The following is a 24,545-nucleotide window of genomic DNA, read 5'->3' as shown; positions in this document are numbered from 1 at the left end:
AAAAGAAGAAGAGTTGGTTTTTATATGCCGACTTTCTCTGCCACTTAAGGAAGAACCAAACTGGCCTACAATCTCCTTCCCTTCCCCTTCCCACAACAGACATTCTGTGAGGTCGGTGGGGCTGAGAGAGCTCTAAGAGAGCTGTGACTAGCCCAAGGTCACCCAGCTGGCTTCATATGTAGGAGTGGGGAATCAAACACGGTTCTCCAGATCAGAGTAACGGACATTATTACACCAGCAGGAGATCACTGGGACCCGAGACCTTTTCGGTGTTGCATTAATAGTATGACATCACTTCCAGCACAACCTGGAAGCGATGGCATAGCATTGGGCAACACTCTATGGTTAAACCATGTAGTCTGGGGTAAATCCTAGAGCATCACTCCAGTACAATGGTGTCTCTTCTGGGTCACATGGGAAGTAATGTCATGGCATTGGTGCAACACTGAAGTGATAAACCCCACTATATCAATCAGATTCTTTCAGTTCTCACCTTTCATTTTTGAAAAAAGTTAGTGTCTAGAAAAGGGGCCCCTGCCAACACCTTTTCTGGTATCACTTCCAGGTGTCATCAGCATATAGCCAGCAGAGTCAATATGTCACCTGCGATGCTCCCCAGGTAAGTTCCTCCCACCCGTTGCCAAAATATTGGGTTATCAGGTTCCCCCGGCCACTGGCAGGAGGTAGGGGGGTAGGGTTGCCAGCTCCAGGTTGGGAAACTCCTGGAGATTTGGGGGTGGAGCATGAGGAGGACAAGTACCTCAGAGGGGTAAAAACAATGCCATAGAGTCCACCCTCCAAAGCATCCATTTTCTCCACCAGGGGAACCAATCTCCGCAGAATGGAGATGAGCGGTAACTCCAGGGGATCCCCAGGTCACACCTGGGGAGGCTGGCATCCCTACCAGGACATATCATTCCCAGCGAGACCTTGGCCCGCTGCTAGGATCATCCCAAATATCTTGCCGTCTGCTCCCCCTGCCCAGTGTTCTCCAAGCATCAGAATTAGAAGCTAGCTGCAGTGCTTTGAGATTCAGATGTGCAATATCTGAGAAGGACAAAGTCTGGATAGCAGAAAGTGTGTGTGTGTGTGTGTTGGGGAGGACTTTGAGATTCCCTCTCAATGCCCAGCCCATGCCGGTCTGCCTGCAGCAGTGAAACGCTTTGATTTGAGTAGTGAGCACACCAATCCCATGATCCGCGGGAATCAGAGATGATCAAGGGGGGTAAACTCCGGATTCAGGTGGGATCAAGACCAGGCAGGGCCGATTTGGAGTCGGCCTGATGGGTTAAGCTACTTCTACTGCCTGAGATTAAACACACGGAGACTGATCTGAATGTCAAAACCTGCCGCCGGAGGCTCTCGAGAAACCTCCTCCTGGGGCTCCGCTCCAGGAAAGCAACGTGGGGGTGGGCGGAAAGACAATAGTCCAGGCTCCTGGTTTGGGCAGCTGGAAAGAAGGCAGGGGGGTGGAAGAAGAAAGGGAAAAGGAAAGAGATAGAGCTGCAAAGGGTTTGTTTTGACTGACTGTATGGATTATTGACCTCCAAAATATCCTATAATTAACAGCCTTGCTCAGGTCTTGTTTGTTTGTTTGTTTGTTTGTTTTGTAGTTTCTGGCCCGCCCTCCCCGGCCAAAGCTGGCTCAGGGAGGGTGACATCAGTTATCCCAGCGATATTAAAACTGATAACAATAAAACCCAATTAAAACAAACAAAACCCAAAGATGGGGCAACAATCCAGACATATTGACCAGGCAAACCGGCAGGCATCCCCTCAAGTCGATCTTATATACATATAGGAGGGGGGAGAGTAGGGAGGCTAGCAGCTGTAATATCCGTGGCTGTCCTCGACTGTAGCCCTGGCTACAATCACCTTCCCTTCTCCTCCCCACAACAGACAACCTGTGAGGTAGGTGGGGCTGAGAGTGTGTGACTGGCCCATGGTCACCATGGTCACCCCACTGGCTTCATGTGTAGGAGCGGGGAAACAAATCCAGTTCACCAGATTAGCCTTGTCACTCATGTGGAGGAGTGGGGAATCAAACCAGGTTTTCCAGATCAGAGTCCACCACTCCAAACCATCGCTCTTAACCACTACACCACACTGGCTCTCCAGTTCAAAGTTCACAGTTCAGAATTCAGAGGTGCACACAGCTTCAGGGTGATGGGCCCTTTACTACTACCCTGTAACTTGGGGTTTGCTGGCTTCTGAGATGTTCCCTAATGTCTGTCAAGCACAGACACCAGTAAAAAGAAATTCTGGGGTCCCTGGGGCTGCATTTTTTCAGATTAAAGAATATCTGGAAAAGGCACCTAAGGATTCATTCAGATTCTCTCTAATGCAATATAGTTTTAATATCACATTAGAGTGTCTTGTCTGTGAGATTCTTTAATGTAATATTAAATATTTGGATCTGTGAAATTTCTACCAGGCATAAAATGTAGACCATTATTGTTCTCCCCGTAGGGCTGCAGCAGGGAGGGGGTGCTAAAGCTAACATCTAGTGCTTACAGCAACTCTGGAATGCAGTGCACACTGTTCTTGTCTCCGACTGCAAATCACGTGAACCCATGTTGCAGATTTCAAAACATATGTGGAAGAGATTATTGAAGGAAGTTTGGAAAATGAGATACCACCATTGAGTAACCATGGATTAGATTTTAAAATAGGTGTTTTTAATTTTTCAGTTATCTCTCTTTTTGTTGTATCATGGGACGTGGTGTCCTTCAGTCCCTGAGAACTCTCCTGCCCTGGAACTAGACAAACCCAAACATGCTTGCGTTCAGCAAAGTTACTAGAGCATCTGTCTTCCAATCATACAAGAGAATCATTAATTAAACATGTAGGAAACACATATTGTGTGTGTGTGTGTGTGTGTGTGTGTAAAGTGCCGTCAAGTCGCAGCCGATTTATGGCAACCCAGTAGGATTTTCAAGGCAAGAGAATAACAGAGGTGGTTTGCCATTGCCTGCCTCTGCATAGCAACCCTGGTATTCTTGGTGATCTCCCAACCAAGAACTAACCAGGACCAACCCCACTTAGCTTCTGAGATCTGACAAGATCAGGCTAGCCTGGGCCATCCAGGGCAGGGTAAACATGTATTTTACAAATGAGAAATGAGGACCAAGACTATGTAATCAATGTGAATTATCTATCTTTCACATAAATCTCGGTAGTTTATGCATGGGTACTTTCACTCATGTTCACCCCCGGTCTGTCTCAGTTGTTCCTTGGAGTTATGCATGAGTTTTCCGTTCATTAGAGGTGACCTTGCTGCCAGCCCTCACAAATCCTGGGACTTCCCATTCCTCTATTAACCTGATTCTTCCATCTCCCCTGAGCTCAGCCCGGGCGAAATCCCCATGCATAAAGCAAAGTGCGGGACACGGAAGCTTGGGGGAGTGATGTTTCTTTCACAGACCACACTACAGCCAATTACAAAGCAGTGTGTCAAGGGGCGGGAATTCAGATGCTGCCTGCTTCCTCTGATTTCTTTCTGAGTGGAAGAAAGGATTTTAGAAGTGAGGCTAGGTCCCCTCCTCCATTCCTTTTAGAGAGCTCCGTTTGTAAATGCTTTTTCATTCGGCAATTAGGTTTCGGGGTGGGGGAGGACTTTTCTCTCACTGCCAATTACAAAGCAGTATTTCAAGGGGCAAATGCTTCTTGATTTGATCTCAGGAGATGACCGGTGCATAGATTCCCAATAGAAAAGTGTGGGTCCAGCCAACATTGAACCTCAGGTAAATCTCCCAATGCATAAATGACCCTAGAGTTCCCTCCCCATACAGAGAGAGATGTCAAATTCCTCTCTCTTTCTCTCTCTCACGCACAAAACATGCAGCAACACCATCTCTCTAATAAACACGCTCTCGCTGGATAGCAGTATCACATGTTCTCTCCCCCCCCCAGCAACTGCCCCCCCAGCCCACCCCCCCTAATGTGCTCTCCCCGCATGTTTCTGCACATTTTGCCCGTGTTTCCCAGATGCTGCTTTAGCCAGAATTCGGAAAACATGGGCAACATGCATGGAAAAGCGCAGGGAGAGTGAGGCGACCTCTGACGGTTGGGAAAGCGTATGGCTGCCAATCACTCAGGGACACAGCACTGGAGCTAGCATACCTCTCAGATACTTGGGTGCAAATGAATGTATCCCCCCATAAAAAAGAAAATTTGGTAACATCATTCATCGGAAATCCCACAGATCAGGTTTTCGGTCTGATGAGCAATTCCAGTGGGGGATGGAGGGAAACCATTATTTGATTGCAGGATCTAATCTAATAGGATTTGGTGATCGTCTCTAATCCTGGGGCTGTTGTACCAGTTTTTGGAAACAGATGCAGGTCATTCGTTCGGTCTTGCATGCTCTTGCCAGACCTGGGAAACCGTGCTGACGATTACAGAGCCTGGCCACCTGTGAGGGGTTTGCTTTCTGTGCCAAAGGATATGTCCAGATAAGGGATCACAGAAGGGACAAGACAATCTCCCCAAATAATAGAGAATTTGGCAAGGCCTGCTTTAAGATAAACCTGATGATATATCTGACCTTCCCAGCCTCCTGGCTCCAAAGTTCCAGTGGCCACGTAGCCCTGATCTCCTCCCTGGCATGTTTCCATATTTGCGGCAAATAGTAGCCAAGGGAGGTAGTCAGCTGATCCATCCCAGCACTGAGGCAGGAGATGGTAAACCTCTTATGGCACTGTCCTTAGAGATCACTCTGGATAATTTAGGACAGAGGTCCCCAACATGGGGACTGTGGGTGCCATCGTGCCCACTGACTTGTTTTCTGGCACCCACCAAGTGTTTTTAGGAAGTGGGTGGGGTCAGGTAGGGCTTTTGCCCCACAAGGCTTCTGATTGGCTGTGCAGACTTTTTTAAAAATGTTGCTTTGGACAGCAGCTGCCACCACAGCACAAGGATCTATACTGTGTTACTGAAGTTAAGCTGCGGCAATCATTTTGTGGCTGGCTCCCCCTCCTGACAGTAGCCTGGGGGCTGCGTTTTACCCCAGTTGAAGTCTCCAAGGTGTTTTCAAAGGTGGCCCCATGTACAGCGCATCACAGGTGGCCCCACGTTCAGCTCATTACAGTAATCTGGCTTGGATGGGATCAGAGCATGGATCGCTGTGGCCAGATCACATTTCAAAAGAAACAAGCCGGAGCTGGTAAACCAGCTGGACTCTTGCCTTCTCATAATGTGACCAAAATACGATAGCCTCAGTTTAGTCATCTTCTTCTCTACATACTCATATATACATACACCACTTAGGTGACCCTTTCATTCATTTGTTAACATGGGTTCTGGCCTCCGAAACCTGACGTCACAATACATTTGTTACTTTGAAGGTGGCACAAAATTATTTTGACACTGCAACAAACCTAACATGGCTACCCCTCTGGAATTATGTGTGTCCTCTCCCAAGATATGAATTTTCATTCTAACAGGATCACTAGGGTTACCAACCCCCAGGTGGTGGCTGGAGATTTCCCGCTGTTACAACTGATCTCCAGGCAATAGAAATCAGTTCCCCTGGAGGAAGTGGCCACTTTGGGAATTGGACTATATGGCATTGAAGTCCTTCCCCTCCCCAAACCCTGCCCCCTCAGTCTCCACCCCTAAAATCTCCAGGTATTTCCCAACCCAGAGCTAGCACCCCTAAGAATCACATAACCTGGTAGATTGTTATAGCATGATATTGCTATAATGATACTCAGTTGCTGATTATTTATTTATTCAAACAAAACCCTGAAAAATCTGATGCCATCGAGGAGAAGGAAGGTGGTCGCTCCTGGGGATTAGGGCATGGGTAACTATGGGGAAACTTGATGTGTGGAAGTCTCGTTGCTGTTGTGCTATGTCAGCAGCCATAGGGAAACGGCACAAGCCTGACACTAGTTTGGATCTTCCATACAGGCTGATCTGCTTGCTTGGCTCACAAAGCTGGCAGAGGTGCTTTGGGTGATTTCCACTGGGGATGTGCCAGAGCAACCACGTCCGTTTCGTGGGAAACAGTTGGGGCGCCCTGCCCTGGCTAACCTGACCTCGTCAGATCTCGGAAGCTAAGCAGGGTCAGCCCTGGATAGTATTTGTATGGGACACCACCAAGGAAGTCTAGAGTCACTACGCGGAGGCAAGCAGCGGCGAACCACCTCTGAACATCTCATGCCTTGAAAACCGTACGGGCTGCCATAAGTCATCTGTGACCTGGCAGCACACACACACACACACACACACACACACACAAAATAGCTGGGGTGCAACTAGATTCCCAACCTCCAGGTGGGGTTTGAAGACCTCCCAGCAGTACAACTGATTTCGAGACTACAGATATCTCTCCCCCTGGAGAAAATGGCTGCTTTGGAGGGTAGGCTCATGGGTATTATACCCCTCTAATGTTTCCCCTCCCCAAACCCTCCCTCCCCAGGCTGAACTCCCAAATATTCAGGCATTGCCCAACCCAGAGTTGGCAACCCTACAGTGACAAAAGGAGGTTGCTGCCAAGGGAGACCAAATGGGTGCGGAATCACTACCACAAGCATATAATCCAGTGACTATCATATAAACGTGAAAGTACTACGCACTATGATCTTGCATGCTTTCTTTAAAAGATTACTCTTCCTTTAAGATTATCCTCCTTGTAATGAACCTCAGCTGGAACATTATGGGTTGTAAGAATTTAAACTATGAGAAATTCACAGTCTACACTAGCTACCAGAGAGATAGAAGAACCCTTGGGGGTCGGCTAGTCGTTGATTGATAAGCCGGTATACATTTTTTGGATTGTATTTAGAACATATGTAAGGCGGCATTATAACATTATAATATAGTCCTAAAGAGGTCGACGTACCCTATGATTTCTCTTTAGTAATGTACTAAAAAATGGTAAGCATGTTTAATATTTTTTACAGAGGTCTGTGTACCCTTGTGAACACTGTAAGCAATTCGCATGACAATACTAAGAACAACTGATGAAGCAACTTTATTGCGAAACGTGCACAAATCCGGAAGTGTCGTTTTGTTCTTGTTGGACCTTGAGATACACATGAGGACTATGTGCATCTTGTGAAAATTTATTTCATTTAATCTTTGCTGGACTTTGAATATATTTTGGACGTTGCATCTGTGCCCTGGTGGAGCAACCAGACACCACACTGCTGAAAGATACAAGAAAAAGATCAGTATATTTTTGTACATTACTTACCTGGATGGTTGAATTTTGTTTGCTATTTTTCCAGCATATTTGTGTTATTTGTACATAGAAGTAAAAATTGTTATTCCTTTGAGCTCAGGTGCTGTGGTTTACATTAACCTCCAGGTACTAGCTGGAGATCTCCAGCTATTACAACTGATCTCCAGCCGATAGACATCAGTTCCCCTGGAGAAAATGGCCGCTTTGGCAATTGGACTCCGTGGCATTGAAGTCCCTCCCCTCCCCAAACCCCGCCCTCCTCAGGCTCCAGCCTAATAACCTCCCACTGGTGGCAAGGAGGGACCTGGCAACCCTACAATATACCCTATTGAAGTCCCTTCCCACCCCAAACCCTGCCTTCTTAGGCTCCCCCCCACCCCAAATATCCATGTATTTCCCAGCTCAGAGCTGGCAACTCTAACTGGAAGGCAGCTAGAGTTGCCAGGTGACTCTGTGGCATTGAAGTCCCGCCCATCCCCAAACCCCACCCTCCTCAGGCTCTGCCCCAAAACTTCCCAGTGGTTGTGAAGAGGGACTTGGCAACCCTATTTGGCCATTATGCAGGGCTGTTTCCCTCGCGGTCACCCTCTCTGACTTCTTCGGGGCTTTCTTTTGATTATGCATGCCTCTCCTGACCATCAGAAGTCACCTTGCTCTCCTGGCACGTTTCTGCACATTTTGCCCGTGTTTCCCAGATGCTGCTTTAGCCAGAATCCAGAAAAACATGGGCAACATGCATGGAAAAGTGCAGGGAGAGTGAGGCGACCTCTGATGGTCGGGAAAGGCGTGCATAATCAAAAGGAAGCCCTGAAGAAGTCAGCGGGGATGACCGCGGGGAAACAACTCTGCAGGAATGACCTATGAGGTTACCGCTGAGCCAGGAACAAAAAAAAAGCCTCATTCTTTTAACAGAGATTTAATGAGTGGGAATGGGCCTGAAGTTAAATAATGTCATTTGATAACTGCTGCAGGATTGAGGGTCTACTTGTTCCTTTAAAAAAAAATCCCTGTACAGTGAGAAGGCTTATTGTCTGCCTGCCAGTTTTCCATGTGCAGGGCTTTCCTCCCTCCCTCCCTCCCTCCCTCCCTCGTATGAATCTTTTCCTGCAGTCTGGAGTGGTTCAGCCCAGATTGACCCCAAATCCTGAATATTTAAAGCACATTTCTTGCAATGAATTGCCAAATTCTATATTGCACTGAGGGGCAGCTATGAGGCAATATTAGCCATAACATTCGCAATTAGGTTTGCCAACTGACCTGGAAAAATTTTTTCCTGTCCCTTTAATAGAAACTTAATGTGCAGAATCCGAAAAAGGAGACATCAAAGACTGCAGCAACTATGGGACCACTGCATACATTTCTCAAATGAGTAAAGTGGTGCTCAAAATCTTACAACAATGACTGTTGTCATATAAGGAACAGAAAATGCCAGATGTTGACGCTGGATTCAGGAAAGGAAGAGGCACTAGAGATCATATTGCAAATTTACATTGGTTACAGGAGCATACAAGATAACTGAAGAAGAAAATCAGTTTGCATTTTATAGATTACAGCAAAGCTTTTGACTATGTGGATCACGAAAAGTAATGGTTAGTTTGAAAAGAAATGGGTGTGCCACAACATCTGATGGTTTTGATGCTTAACCTGTAGTTTGGACAAGAGGCTAGGACAAAATATGGAGAAACAGAATGGTTTCCAATTGGCAAAGGTATCAGACAAGGATGTATTTTATTTCCCTGACTATTCCATTTGTATGCAGAACATATAAGAAAAGATGGATTAGATTTAGATGAAGGAACATTAACTATCTGAGATATGCAGATGAAATCACATTACTGGCAGAAAACAGTGAAGACTTGAAATGACTCCCGATGAAGATTAAAGCAGAAAGTGCCAAAGGAGAATTACAGCTGAACATCAAGAAAAGTAATGACTGCTGGAGAATTACACAATTTTAAGCTAGACAATGAGGAAATTGAAATTGTTCATGATTTTCTATTCCTTGGCTCCATCATCAACCAAAAGAGAGACTGCAAACAAGAAACCACAAGACTAAGGCCTTTTATGTGCGAGTTGTTTTCATGGCGATCACCCCACTGACTACTTTGGGGCTTCGTTTTCACTATGCATGTCTTCTCCAACATTTAGAAGTCACTTCACTCTCTCCCCATGTTTACCCTGAGTTTTCTGGATGCTGCCAGAAACAGCATCCAGAAAACGCAGGGAAAACGTGGGGGGAAAGCAAAATGACTTCTAACCTGCATAATGAAAACAAAGCTCTGAAGTAGTTGGGGTGTGTGTGATCACAATGGAAACAACCTGTACATAAGAGGCCTGAGACTGGAAAGGGGAGCCATGAAGGAGCCCAAAACGATTCTTAAGAGTAAGGCTGTATCGCTGGCGACCAAGATCAAGATAATCCAAAGTATTCCCCATTACTATGTATGGGTGTGAAAGTTGGACAATGAAGAAAGCTGACAGGAAGATGCGGTCATTTGAAATGTGGCCATCTGTCGGGAGCGCTTTGATTGTGGTATCCTGCATGGCAGGGGGTTGGACTGGATGGCCCTTGTGGTCTCTTCCAATCTTGTGTGATTTTGTGATTTTTTGTGAGTTTGTGGTGTTGGAGGAGAGTTTTACAGATACTGTGGTCATTTATGCATGGGTACTTGGACTCACCTTCGCCCCCTGTCCGACTCGGTTGTTCCTCGGATATCTGCATGAGTTTTCCATTTATTCAAAATGACCTCACTGCCAGCCCTCACAATGTCCGGGTCTTCCCGTTCCTCTATTAACCCTTCCCTTTCCCCTGGGCTCAGCCTGGCTGAAATCTCCATGCAGAAGGCAAAGCACAGGACACAGAAGCATGACATCTCTCACAGCCAATCACAAAACAGCATGTAAAGAGGTGGGAATTCTAATACTTCCTGCTTCCTCAGGGCTCTTTCTGAGCAAAAGAAAGGCTTTTTAAAACCAAGGCTTGGATTTCTCCCCCCACTTCCTTTCAGATTGCTCCATTTTTTGTTCCTAAAATGATTTTTATGTGGCAGTTGGGTTTTTTGGGGGGTGGGGGTGGGGAGATTTTCTCTCACAGTAAACACTGCTAAGTAAGCCAATTACAAAGCAGCATTTAAAGGGGCGGGACTTGATTTGAGCTTGGAGACTGCTGGAGCATAACTTCCCCACTGGAAAGTGTGGGTCCAGCAAGCAACGAACCACAGGTAAAACTCCCATGCATAAATGACCCATAAGAATTTTACAAACAAGAATTTTACCAAAAAGAATTTTACCAAAAAGACAAATAAGTGGATTATAGATCAAATCAAGCCTGAACTCTCCCTAGAAGCTAAAATAACTAAACGGAAGCTATTGTACTTTGGTCACATTACCAGAAGACAACAGTCCCTGGAAATAATGCTAGAAAAAGTTGAAGGCAGCAGGAAAAGAGGAAGACCCAGCATGAGATGGATTGACTCAATAAAGGAAGCCATGGCCCTCAGTTTGCAAGACCTGAGCAAGGCTGTTAACAATAGGACATTAATTTATAGGGTTGCCATAAACTGTAAGCAACTTGATGGCACTTAACACACTCACAATATGTGGAAATAGGTAACGGAAATTTTTCATGGCATGGAGGTAAATAACATCACTTGGTAAATAACATTTTATTAAATCAGTGTGGTGTAGTGGTTAGAGTGTCAGGCAAGGATCTGGGAGACCAGGATCAAACCCCACTCTTCCAAAGAAGCTTGCTAGTTGACATCAAGACAGTCACATACTCTCAGACCAACCTATCTCACAAGGTTCACCAGATCAGCGTCCACTGCATATGTGGAGAAGTGAAGAATCAAACCCGGTTCACTAGATTAGCATCCACCGCTCATGTGGAGGAGTGCAGAATCAAACCTGGTTCTCCAGATTAGAGTCCACAGCCTGGCAAAATGCTAACTGAGTTACAGGTAGGTCCCAGGTGTCTCTGTAAGGTATCAGAACAGGACAATTAACCATATTGGTTTTTGGATAGATAGGCAGGCTTCATTCACTAGTCAGCAGAGATGACCTCATTGACATCTGTGAGAGAGGAGGTAATGCCCACCCCCTTGCCAGCAGCATAGCATTCAGTATCTGGTACAATTAAAAACAAACACATATCTGCATGCAACATACTTACCGTAATACACCTGTATTTTGAGAAACATTGGGGAAGGAGTCCCAAGGGTTGTGCATATCAACATACCCGAACCAAAAATAAACCCGAAATTAACCATTTTGGCAATATTCAGGTTTTCGGTCAACCGAATATTAAATCCTGGGAATCTGCCCAAAGCTAAATAGGTGATTGCCAAAAAAGCCGAATAGATATTCGGCTTTTTCAGGTTTTTTTTCCAGGTTTTGGCTATTCGCCTTTGCTCAGTTGCATGGCTCTGTGCTTTCTCCTATTTTTCTATCTTTGACTGGTTTTGTTAGGGAGGTAGCAGCCATGTAATCAGACCCAGCTTGGTTAGACCAAACTAGTATGGAAGGGTCATTTTAAAAGATGGGGCTCACCCAGTCACATTTGGAGGGATATACCCTCCAACCAAAAAACACCCACTTCTACAGCTACTTGTTGGGCTTTTAAAGAAGACTTCTCACCCGCGCAGATGAGCAATCTCCTTCACAAGAGCTGCCTTGGTCATGACTTCACCTGGCTCCAATATCACCACCAATCCCCTGAAAACCTGCTCTCAAACTGAAGGTCGCCCTGAGTAGAGGCTTTGTTTCCCCACACCGTGACCCTCTCTTGAAATCAGATTTTTAAAAATGTTTTTATTTGCTTTTAAAGATATGGGGTACAGAAAAGAAAAAGGGGAAGGGGAAGAAAAGGAGATCCACCCTACTGAGTGAGTAGAAATCAGATTTTTTATGACTATAACAAAGGAATGTTCACAGGTTGTCATTTTCCACCAAAGTAAAAGTTTTCGGTGCCTTATTTTTCTGGTATTCAAGCCATTTTTTTCAGTTTGGAAGCTAATTAGCATGGACATCATGCTGTGCACCCCAGACCTAGAGGTGCCAGCCTGCCAATTGGCTCTTTCCACCAGTCCTCAGCAACGCTGAACTTCTGGATCTGAAAACTGATGGACAGCTTGGCTCACAAATACCTGGAGGATGGGGGTGACCCCTTTGTAAGCCCATAAAATTGGACCCCCTTTCCCAACATTCACCAAACTTTGTTGTCCATCTAAGGGGAGTCCCTTGCAGCTACGCTGCAAATTTGGTGACTCTACCTCCAAACATGCCCCCCACAGGAGCTTTGAAAAAAAAATCCCCATAGACTATAATGGATCTGAATTTTTTTTAGTAAAGCTGCAAATAAAGCTGAAATACCCCTTTACCGGTATGGGTATTCGGCTTATTCTGGGTTTACTGAAAAAAATAGGTCCCAATAAACCCGAACCTGAAATTTACCAAATTTGTTTTTGCAAGACCCTGGTCCCAGCGATCCTTCCTTTCTCCTCCAAGTGAAGGGTAGACATCATGTCGCCCACAACCCCTGCTGTGAGCAGCTCCCTTACCACTATGAGTGTGAGGAGGAAGAACCAGCCTGTGAAATGAAAACCCCATTCCCTCTTGGGGTGTGATAGTACCTCAGAGGATAATAGCAATATATCCGATTGTTCATTAAGGTGAGTAGCTGGGAAAAATAAATCAAACTCAGCATGATCACAGAAGAAGAGCCAAAATGAATTCAGAAAAGCAAATCCCAGTTCAAACTTTCCAGCATGAATTGTGCTGTGGGAATATCCGAAAACTCAGATTGCATTGCAAGTTTCATGTAATCAAATGAAAAGGTCATCAGAAAGTTAAAGTTTGTTGGTGGAAGTGGATCCTTTGTTAGAGTTGCTAAACTCTGGCTTGGGAAATTCCTGGAGATTTGGGGGTGGAGCCTGGGGAGGGCGGAGTTTGAGAAGGATGCTCCATGGCAATGTGAAGCCGTGGAGTCTGCACACTGCAGCTGCCATTTCCTCCAAGGCAGCTGATCTCTTGTAGTCCATCAGTGGGGAGGTTGGGTGGCCAGGTAGGAGAAGTGGAGTCAGAGGTCTTTTATGCATGGCTGTTTCTCCTGCCATCACCCCTCCAACAACCTCAGCTCTTTGTTTTGATAATGCATGCCGTTTCCAACCGTCAGAGGATGCCTTGCTGTCCTCCTGAGTTTCCCCATGTTTTTTTCCACGTTTTCAAATTCGAGATAAAAAAGGCAATTGAAAACATGTGCAAAACGCGGGGAAATGCAGGGGGAGAGCGAGATGACCTCTGACGGTCTGGAATGGCATGCATAATCAACACAAAGACCCGAAGTCATTGGAGGGATGACAGCGAGTGAAACAGCCATGCATTAAAGGCCAGATTCAGATACTGTAGCAACCCAGAAGGATTTGTTTGCCCTGCATTGAGGCTTCCTTGTGAGTTGGCAGCCCTACCGCTGAGGGTGGGGCCAGCATCCAGGTGGGGCCTGCAGATCTCCGGGGAATTACAACTGACTACGGAGAACAGTTCCCCAAACCCTGCCCTCCCCAGGCTCCACCCCCAAATCTCCAGGATTTTCCCAACCTAAAGTTAACAGCCCTACCGGCTGCTTCTTGGATTTTTCTCAAGTGTTGCATTCTCCCCCACTTGCCTCCACCACTCCATGAACAGAGAGGTGGAATTTGTTTATTATTTTGCCCACTTCTATCTCCCCCCCCCCAGCATCTCCACTTTTTGTAGCTCCGGAGGCTCCGGCTGGCATCTGCTGCGCTCTCTCCCTGTGCTCGGCCTCTCTCTGGAGTCTGATTACTCCACGCCCTGGGTGAAAGCGGGAGAAATATGTGCTGAGATGACATTTCGGTTATACATGATGCCATTAAAATATGATAAGAATGCTATTAACATTAATAATCCTTTTCATTGTATCATTTAGGGAGCAAAACAAGCCATTAAATATTACGGAGTCATTGGTGCTTTGATGGCTTCGGGGAGGGGAACATTTGGCCTTATTTGTCTACACGCTTTCTCTGGGAAAAAATAACATTATCTCTGCAAATGGTGCGCTGCTTTCTTGTGTCTTCGGGGAGCCTGGAGTGGCCCCAAGGGGCAAGCCGCGAACTGGCTGGCTGGCTGGGGGTGAAGGCAATAGTTTGTATCTCTCTGTGTGTGTGTGTGTGCGTGTGCATGCGTGCATGCATGCCTGTGTGCGGCGGGAGAGGTCTGCAGAGAGTATAACATGGGCCTGGGGATGGGGACTGGTGACAATAGCTCAGACGCTCTCTGAGAGCAAGAGAGCCAAAATGGTGGATCGCAACCTAGGGCCCCTAAAATCAGCAGGGGATGTGAAGGGAAGGTTCTTAGTCCTGCAGGGGAGGCAGGGCTGCTACTAGGGTTGCCAACCTCCAGGTGGTGACTGGAGATCTCCCGCTATTACAACTGATCTCCAAGTGATAGAAATCAGTTCCCCCTGGAGAAAATGGCTGCTTTGACAATTGGACTCTATGGCATTGAAGTCCTTCCCCTCTCCAAACCCCGACCTCCTCAGGCTCCACCCTTAAAATTTCCAGGTATTTCCCAACCCAGCCCTACCCATGTGTGCATGATGAGACAATCGGGAGCCCTTTTGCACTTTTCTTCTACTGGCAAACAAAATATTATTTTCGGATGCAAAGGGCACAGAGCCCCTGGGAATTAGGGTTACCAGGTCCCTCTTCACCACCGGTGGGAGGTTTTTGGGGCAGAGCCAGAGGAGGGTGGGGTTTGGGGAGGGGAGGGACTTCAATGCCATAGAGTCTAATTGCCAAAGTGGCCATTCTCTCCAGGTGAACTGATCTGTATCGGCTGGAGCTCAGTTCTAATAGCAGGAGATCTCCAGCTAGAGTTCTAATAGCAGGAGATCTCCAGCTACCTGGAGGTTGGCAACCCTATGGGAACTCCTCTGTATTGACTGTCATCATGCAGAGGAAAGTGCACATTGTGGAATTACACAATTTTTTTGTACCCTGTTTTTAAAACAACAACAACAACAGGTTATCCCGAGGATGCTATGTCTGAGGCAAAGAGTGGTGAGTGGGGAAAAAACTTCAGTTTCAACTCCCCCCTTGTAATTTTTAGTTCAAAATTTTCCATGTTGTTTCTTCTCAGGATGGGACAATAATTTGGTGTGGGTGATTTTGAAGTGAAAAGGATCAGAGAAGAGAGCTGTAGCCAGCAGTAGCCTTTCCCAGTTCTGATTTGTACCTTTCCAGGTTGCTTTGAGTTAAAAAAAAAAAGGGGGGGGGAGAAAGAATACCATAGACATAGCTCCCAGCAAGATGCATTTGAGGCTGCAATTTTACAGAAAGCAAAGAGAACAGAGAAGAAACCAGCAGCCAACCGTTGCCTTTCCCGGCTCTGATCTCAGGATGCAGAATAGGGTTGCCACTTGCCAGGTCCCTTGTCGCCACCGGTGGGAAGTTTTGGGGCGGAGCCTGAGGAGGGCATGGCTTGGGGAGGGGCGGGACTTCAATGCCATAGAGTCCAGTTGCCAAAGCAGCCATTTTCTCCAGGTGAACCAATCTCCATCAGCTGGAGATCAGTTGTAACAGCAGGAGATCTCCAGCTAGTACCTGGAGGTTGGCAACCCTAATGCAGAAAGATGCATGGAAAGTTTCTAAGTCTTTGCAAATAAAACCTGCCGCTTGGAGACTGCCAGTCCCATTGCAATCAAGTTCTGACCTCACCAGGCACGGTGGGAACTCTGACATGAACACATGCACCGGGCGATCCTGTGGCGCTTGCCTCCCTCAATTATACACAGGTTGAGTTGCTGACTATATTGCCTTGATGGTTGTTGTCAAAGTTCATGCCGAGCAGTTTTGTGCCGGCACAGCAGCTACTCATTCTACGGGGCCAGGGCATTGTAGCTTCAGTTCTCACATTTCTGGCTGAACCTCTGGCCTGTTTGCTGAGGTCACCATCATTTTTAAAAAACAAACAAAATAGGAGCTATTACGCTATTAGGCTATTTCTTCCTTGTCTCTTGGCATAATAATGTTAATTGGCTCAATCTGAAAAATAAGTGACATAAGAATACTTCTCCCAACAATGGTAAAGAAAGGAAGTGACTTCATGATCCTAAGGACCAGACACTAAAGGCACACAGAGATACCTAAACAGTAAGTCTCCACTCTAATGGATATTTTTTTCTTTAACAGGTACCTTTTAAAATTGAAAGCAGCAGCAGATGAGTGGGTGTGGTCTGGCTGTAATGAAAAATCACTGCAGTTGTTCAAGAAAGCCGCATAATCAAGCTAAGTATGGACCCATCCAAACTAGGGTTCCCAGGTTCCCCCTGGTCACCAGTGGAGGATGGGGAGGGGTAGGGTTGCCAGATCTAGGTTGGAAAACTCCTGGAGATTTTGGGGTGGAGCCTGGGGAAGACTGGGACCTCAGTGGGGTACAATGCCATAGAGTCCACCATCCAAAGCATCCCTCATCTCCAGGGGAACTGATCTATGTACAGTCTGGAGATGAGCAGTAATTCCGGGGGGAGGGGTGTCCCCAGGTCCCACCTGGAGGCTGGCATCCCTACCTCCAGCCCTTCTCGTTAAGAACTACGCCGTTCAAAGCTAGTCTGTTCAGGAGTCTGGTGGCTTTGGATAATAATGTGGGGAGAGGGGTAGGAAAAGCAATGGCTGGGGGCAAAAGACCTGGGAGGGGGCTTTCTGGAAAGGGGGGGAAGGGGGAGAAAGGTGTCCCCTCCACCATGTCCTGCTCTTTTTTTCATTGATTAGAGGTAGCCCCCCTCCTTTCAGAGTACAAGTGGGAAACTTCTCTGCTTATCCAGTTATCAAAATTTATTGGTCCAGTTATTGCCTTTTGGACGGTCATCATGACCGGCTTCCCTCTTCCTTGCCCGTCACATTCTCGTCAAAAGACCCCTGTTCGCTGTCCATCTTCATTCTCTCAACACCAGGCGTCGGTGCCTGCAAGGTTTTCTGGGTTTTTTTTTAACAGAGCCACTTTTGAACTTTGGTGCTTACGTTGCTCTCCTCCATTTTACTCTCACAACAACTCTGTATGGTAGGTTAGGCCGAGAGGGTGTAAGGTCGCCCAAGGTCACCCAGCAAGCTTCCATGGCGGAGTGGGCATTCGAACCCGGGTCTCCCAGATTCTAGTCCAGCACTCCAACCACTATATGCTGGTTCTGTTTAGATACTATCATGTACTGACAGCAGTGGAAAGACTCCCTGCCGTCAGCAAGTTTAACCAGTCATCTGTGGAACAGACAGAGGAGGGAAAGTCTAATGGGAGTCATAGGGATCAGAATTACCCCTACGGGCGAAGTTACATGTGAAGCTAGAAAACCAGTCAGATCTCCTTCCAAAAAGTGTTGTTGTTGTCACTATTGCTGTCATTACGACCACTGGTAGTGTTTTTGTAACCATTGTCATAATTGCTACTTCCAAGCACCTGTGAGTAGGGTTGCCAACCTCCAGGTGGTGGCTAGAGATCTCCTGGGATTACAACGGATCTCCAGGCGACAGAAATCAGTTCACCTGGAGAAAATGACCACTTTGGAAGGTGGACTGAATGGCATTATACCCTCTTGAAGTCCCACCCTGCCCCAAATCCTGCCCTCCTCAGGCTCCACCCCCCAAAATCTCCAGGTGTTTCCCAACCCGGAGCTGGCAACCCTACCGGTGAGAGAGGCAAACTGGACCAGTGATTTCTCTAGTACCATATCCTAACCCTTCCACCCCTCCTCCCAAGCTGACATTTGCTAGGGTTGCCCCCTCAGGGTTGGGAAATACCTGTAGAGCCTGTGGAGAGTGGGGTTTGAAGAGGGGAGGGACTTAAGCAGGGTATAATGCCATAGAGTCCACCCTCCAAAGCAGCCATTGTTTCCAGAGGAATTGATCTTGGTCGTCTGGAGATCAGTTATAATAGTGGAAAATCTCCAGGTGCTACCTGAAGATTGAAACCCTAGTAGGGTTGCCAACCTCCAAGTACTAGCTGGAGATCTCCTGCTATTAGGGTTGTCAACCTCCAGGTAGTTGCTAGAGATCTCCCGCTATTACAACTGATCTCCAGCCGATAGACATGAGTTCACCTGGAGAAAATGGCTGCTTTGGCAATTGGACTCTATGGCATTGAAGTCCCTCCCCTTTTCAAACCCCGCCCTCCTCAGGCTCCACCCCAAAAATCTCCCACTGGTAGGGAAGAGGGACCTGGCAACCCTAAACCTTAGCCATTTACCCGTGAGGGGAAATTGCATAGGCAGATTCCAGCCAAGTTCTTGCAGGTTTTCCTCTGCAAGAAAATAGCAGTCTCAGAAGAGAGGGGATGATTTAAATCAGGAAAATGGTGTGGAGGCAAAGGCTGGAGTGCCTCCACCCCCAGCATGGTTTTCTGGTCCTCTCCATTGCCTTCTTCCCCATGACACTACTTTGGATTTGTTTTTTTAAAAAAAAGAGAAATCTCGTTTGGCCTTTTAAAAAAACAAAAACATCTTTCCTAATGATTTGCCAGGTAGAGTAAATAGCACAACTCACTGCCAGGGATTTTCCCAGGGCAGAAAGGGCAAATTTAATCTGCCTTACTTCGTAGGCTGTATTACCCATGCATATCTGGGGATTTGTGCAAATCTCCGAGGTGCTGTGAATTTTGCATGAATCATGACCCGCTGGAAAATCTGTAATGTAAAATGTGCCACCCTTGGTCTACACCGTCACATAAGAAGAGTCAGTCTTTCAGTTGTGTCCCCCCCCGCACAAAGCTGTGATCGTCCAATCACAAGACTAATCTGTTCAAACCGTTAACCAAAGAGTAGAATGTATAAAGAAGTTCATTCACGGGATTAAGTCTATAAACGGCCACATACAACAAGGACTTTAGCAGAAAGGAAGAGCAAACAAACTTGCAAAGAGCAATAAGGTGAACTTCTCGGCCTGAATTTTGCTGTGAATAAATTGAACACCTCCGGTAAACAGCTTGTTAATGGCATTCACTGGAGGGACACAAGTGAACAGAGGTCAAACAAGCAGGCCGAACAGGGGAAAATAACCCGATGTGTTGGAGAAATTATGGACAAGAAAAAAAATGCGATGGTGCTGAGAAAATTCAGAGGATCTATTTGCGGAAGAATACTCCATCAGGGCCTGCCTGCTGCCCACAATTCACACAGCCCCGTGCTTTTGTTACTGCAATTGGTTTGTCTTGTTCACATGGCATTGGCCTTAATGTTGTTTGGGCTCATTTCTTTCTTTCTCAGTGATTAGACCTCTGCAATTCATAGGGTTGCCAACCTCCAGGTAGTAGCTGATCTCCTGCTTTTACAACTGACCCCTAGCCAATAGAGATCAGTTCCCCTGGATGAAATGGCTGCTTTGGCAATTGGACTCTATGTAGGGTTGCCAACCTCCAGGTAATGTGAAATATACCAACTGGAAAAATAAACAATATTATAGAATATAATGATTCTATTTTTTGGAAAATCCAAAACACAACATATATTCATAAACACTGTGTTGAAAACCACATAGAAACCTCACTGGGTCTGAAATAACAAAAAATGTATATATACAGATTGCTTTTAACAGGCTCTGCCCCAAAAATTTCCAGGTATTTCCCAACCCAGAGCTGGCAGCCCAAGCAATTCAGAGGGCAGGGTTAATTCGGGAGTCTCCGCTCTGTCTTTGACGTGCAAAGGGGCATGACGCTGCTAGGGTTGCAGTTCTGGGTTGGGAAATACCTGGAGGTTTTGGGGTGGAGCCTGAGGAGGGCAGGGTTTGGAGAGGGGAGGGACTTCAATGCCATAGAGTCCAATGGCCAAAGCAGCCATTTTCTCCAGGGGAACTGATCTCTGTCACCTGGAGATCAGTTGTAATAGCGGGACTAAGATCTCCAGCCACCACCTAGAGGTTGGCAACCCTATACACTGCAATTGTAAGTCATGGGAAGAATAGCACCCATTCTTGTTTAGAGAAAACCAGACAGGTGAGCTAGAGTTGCTAACCTTCAGGCGGGAACTGGAGTTCTCCTGGCATTACCATTGATCTCCAGACTACAACAATCAGTTCTCCTGGAGAAAATGCCACCTTCACTGTGTAGACATTATGACATCAAATCCCTGCTGAGGTTCCTCCCCTTCCCAAATGCCACCTTCCCCAGGCTCCACCCCCCAAATCTCCAGGAATTTCCCAGCTTAGAGCTGGCAACTCTAAGATGAGACTTTGGTTCTTCATCTCCCTACGGATCTCTCCACCCATCATCCAAGTTCAGAACTTGCTGAGGGTATTCTTCCATGGCAAGGAACTTCCTGGCTGGAGCAATGGTAGAACTGAGCAGAGTTAGATTGTTGAAAGGTGCTTCAGATGAGAATTACAGGTATAACATTTCTATATGGCCAAAATCCACATGAAAATGCGTTCTTAAAACGCATGCAAAACCATGGAACATTCACTTGGAAACCATGTTATTGGGCCAGCATCGCTTATATTTCCACGCTGTGCTTTTGCTCCTCTTCATGGAGAACGTTTTTGTGTTTGACGAAGGCTGTGATAGTTGTCAGATGTTGGCTGAGAAGTTCTCCTTTACAAACCTACCAGAACGAATGAGACCTACTATCACATATCGACCATCAGATCTTAGGAGTCAAATGTTAAATAATACTGGCTCAAATATAAAATCCTGCCTTTTTTCATGACCCTGACAGTTCAAGATGGCTTACAAAAAGCCTGACCAGCAGAAAAGATCCAAGTGAACCCACATGGAAGTCATTATCTGGTGCAGTTCTGAAACCAGGTGTTAGTAGCAGAAATTGATCAGAAAAAGAATGAAAGTAATCTAAACCATCTGTTCCATCTTGGTTTTCCAGGCATGGTAAGAGTCTGGGGGGCTCCGTCAGTGTCATTGCGTAATTTTGATGGAGCCCCCATTGATTCCTAGAGAGGCATGATGTCACTTCTGGATTTGCACAGGAAGTGACATCATGCTGCCAGCCAAGCACTGGTTTTTTGTTTGTTAATTTCTCTCTCACCTCTGCTCCAAGTGGCAGTGGGAAGACCAGCCTGCCAGCATAAGATCTCTCACTGTCGTTTGAGTCCATGCCATAGTGGGAGACATGGCAACTCAGGGTTCCACCCAAGGGGCCTTGGGGATGAGAATGCACAACATCCCTTGCCCAAGAATTGAACAATGTATGGACTGATTTTCCAGCATGGTTGTGCCACCACTACCTCAAGTGGTAAGAAGGGCAAAACCTCTCTTGCACACCTGCCCTGCACAACCTACTCCCCAGAAGTATTCATAGGGTTGCCAGGTTCCTCTTTGTCACTAGTGGGAGGTATTTGGGGCAGAGCCTGAGGAGGGCGGGGTATGGGGAGGGGAGGGATTTCAATGCCATAGAGTCCAATTGCCAAAGCGACCATTTTCCTCCAGGAGAACTGATCTCTATCGGCTGGAGATCAGTTGTAATAGCAGGAGATCTCCAGCTAATACTTGGAGGTTGGCAACCCTAGGTCTTCACAATATAGAGGGTCCCTCTCCACACACATACCACCCTAGCATTTGGCTAGTATATTTAAAAAAAGGCAGAGGAATTTGAGAAAGCTGAGAGCGAATTTGAGATCAATGAAGTGTGATCTCAGAGCGCCATTCCCCCTCTGTTCCAACATTATATACTTTGACTTTAGCAAGGCTCTTGACACAGTTTGCCATGACAGTCTCATAAGTAAACGTACAACAGAACTGCCTTCACGTTGGGTACACAATTGCTAGATAATTCACACTCCAAGAGTAATTATGGCTGGATGTGTGTCAACGAGGGAGGCTTCACTGAGACAGGCCTGGCCTGGACCTGCTCGACATTTTTATTAATGACTCGCACAAAAGCATCCGAGAATCTGCACATCAAAATTTCAGGTGGAGAAAGCGGGAGGCGAAGCGAAGCCCCTTTGAAGATGGGATTATCATTAAAAAATGCTTTTGATGCATGGAAGTCCGGAGCGGTAATGAAGAATAAAAATACATTCTGGGTAAATGTAAAGTTTTACATCGTTGGGAAGGGGGGAAAACCAAGGGTACCATAAGGGGGATTATTGAGTGAATGCAGTGAGGAGGCCTCAAAAAAGAGCTGATGGTTAACAGCGACCGACCAAGCCAGGGCGGTGCCTAAACTGCAGGGATGTACTGTCAGAAGGTAATGGATCACAACTTGAGTGGAACACACCCTGTTCATTGACCTCCATAGGGGCCATTATCCCAATGAAATTGGGTTGTGGGCAGAGATATCTATGCTGTCTGCTTTCATTGGGATGGATCCAACCATCCATTGGGATGGATCTAACCATCCATTGGGGAGGGGCTGTGGCTCAGTGGTAGAGCATCTGTATGGCATGCAGAAGGTCCCAGGTTCAATCCCTGGCATCTCCAGTTAAAGGGGCTAGGCAGGAAGGTGATATGAAAGATCCCTACCTGAGACCCTGGAGAGCCGCTGCCTGTCTGAGTAGACAGTACTGACTTGGATGGGCCAAGGATCTGATTCAGTAGAAGGCAGCTTCATGTATTCATCCCACAAGGAGCCTCTGTCCTACATAAGTGGCTCTTCCACCAATGGAAGAGCTATTTAAGTTGGAGGCAGTAGGGGTGTCAGTTCTCCTGCTATAGTGGAAGACCTGCCAGCATCCCACCCCTTTGCTCACTGATGCTTGAGGTGCCAGCAGGAAGAAATGTGGGAAGGAAGAAGTGTGTGCTGGCATCATGCTGGCGTGCTGATTTCACTTCTGGCAAAACCTGGAAGTGATCTCATGAACATTCTAGAATTTACAAAGAGTCTATGGTTTAGCATAGAGTTTTTGTGAATCCTAGAATGCTTAATGATGTCACTTCCGTGTTTTACCAGAAGTAACACCAACATACCAGCACGTCACCAACGTACCAGGCCCCACCCAGCAGTTTCTAAGATTGCCTAGCTTCAGGTACTAGCTGGAGATCTCCTGCTCTTACAACTGATCTCCAGCCAATAGAGATCAATTCACCTGGAGAAAATGGCTGCTTCGGCAATTGGACTCTATGGCATTGAAGTCCCCCCTTTTCCCAAACCCTGTCCTCCTCATGCTCCACCCCTAAAACCTCCCGCTGATCCTCAAGAGAGAACTGGCAACCCTAGCAGTTTCTCCCAGGGTTGCCGGCTGCAGCCTGGTGACCCTACTCAGCGGCTATGTCACTGATTAGCATATGATACAATCAGAATACTTTATCCATGTTCAGAGTGCACAGCATCATCTTTGTTTGGTGTTTCTGTCCATAAAGTTTTTCCTAATCACTGGCTCCCTGACTTGGGTGGGGGAGGGCTCCCTTTCTCTCTCTCTTCCCCCCCCCCCCAAAAAAAATATATATTGAAACATAAGGTTCAACAATTAATAAAAGCAAACATTAAAATATAAAACACAGAGGGCTCCCTTTCTCTATAGCCTGGGCACTTTCTGCCATTCTAGCTATCAACGGGGAGGGCCCGGGGCTCAGTGGTAGAGCCTCTGCTTTGCATGCAGAAGGTCCCAGGTTCAATCCCTGGCATCTCCAGTTAAAGGGACTAGACAAGTAGGTGATATGAAAGACCCCTGCCTGAGACCCTGCAGAGCTGCTGCTGGTCTGAGTAGACCAGGGGTGGGGAACCTTTTTTCCGCCAGGGCCATTTGGATATTTATAACATCATTCACGGGCCATACAAAATTATCAACTTAAAAATTAGCTGACCAAGCCCCAAGAAGGCAGCTGTCCCAGATGACCCCCCCATGCGGGCAAGCAGGCAGGCATCCAACCAGTGGCGCACTCACCCACCTGGTGGCACAGGATGGTCTGTTACACCAGCTGGGCATAGCCGTTCAGCCGCACGCTGGAGTTGCTCCTGCTCCGCATGGTCGGGGTCAGATTCTACAGCCGGCTCCTGCTACCTCTGCCTGCAGGGATGAAATGAGGACACACTGGCTAAGAACTCCCCCACACACACACATTCTGGCCCTGCCTCCTTTAACCCCTCCATTGTTGCCACTTCCGCCCCCAGCCCTCTTGTAGAACAGAGGGAATACATTTCTCCATGGCCTGGGTAGGAAAGGGTTAACACAGTTTCTTGGGCAGTCCTAGCAGCTCCATAGCTAATGACTCTTCTGCAAGGGGGGAACAGGTTCATTTTCTCAGCCAAACAAACTCACATCTGCCTTGAATAGAGGCTATTCCTGTCCGTGGGAGGGGGCGGATCACCAGTCTTAGATCCTTCTGAGCTAGAGATCTGCCAGGACCCATGAAGGTATAATCCATTTTAGCCTAAGTTGGTACACATAAGTACAATGCGAAAAATAATGTA

The sequence above is a fragment of the Euleptes europaea genome, chromosome 17, assembly GCF_029931775.1.
Source record: "Euleptes europaea isolate rEulEur1 chromosome 17, rEulEur1.hap1, whole genome shotgun sequence".
Taxonomy (NCBI): Eukaryota; Metazoa; Chordata; class Lepidosauria; order Squamata; family Sphaerodactylidae; genus Euleptes; species Euleptes europaea.
The sequence above is the reverse complement of the archived record's forward strand: the minus strand, read 5'-3'. Positions refer to the sequence as shown.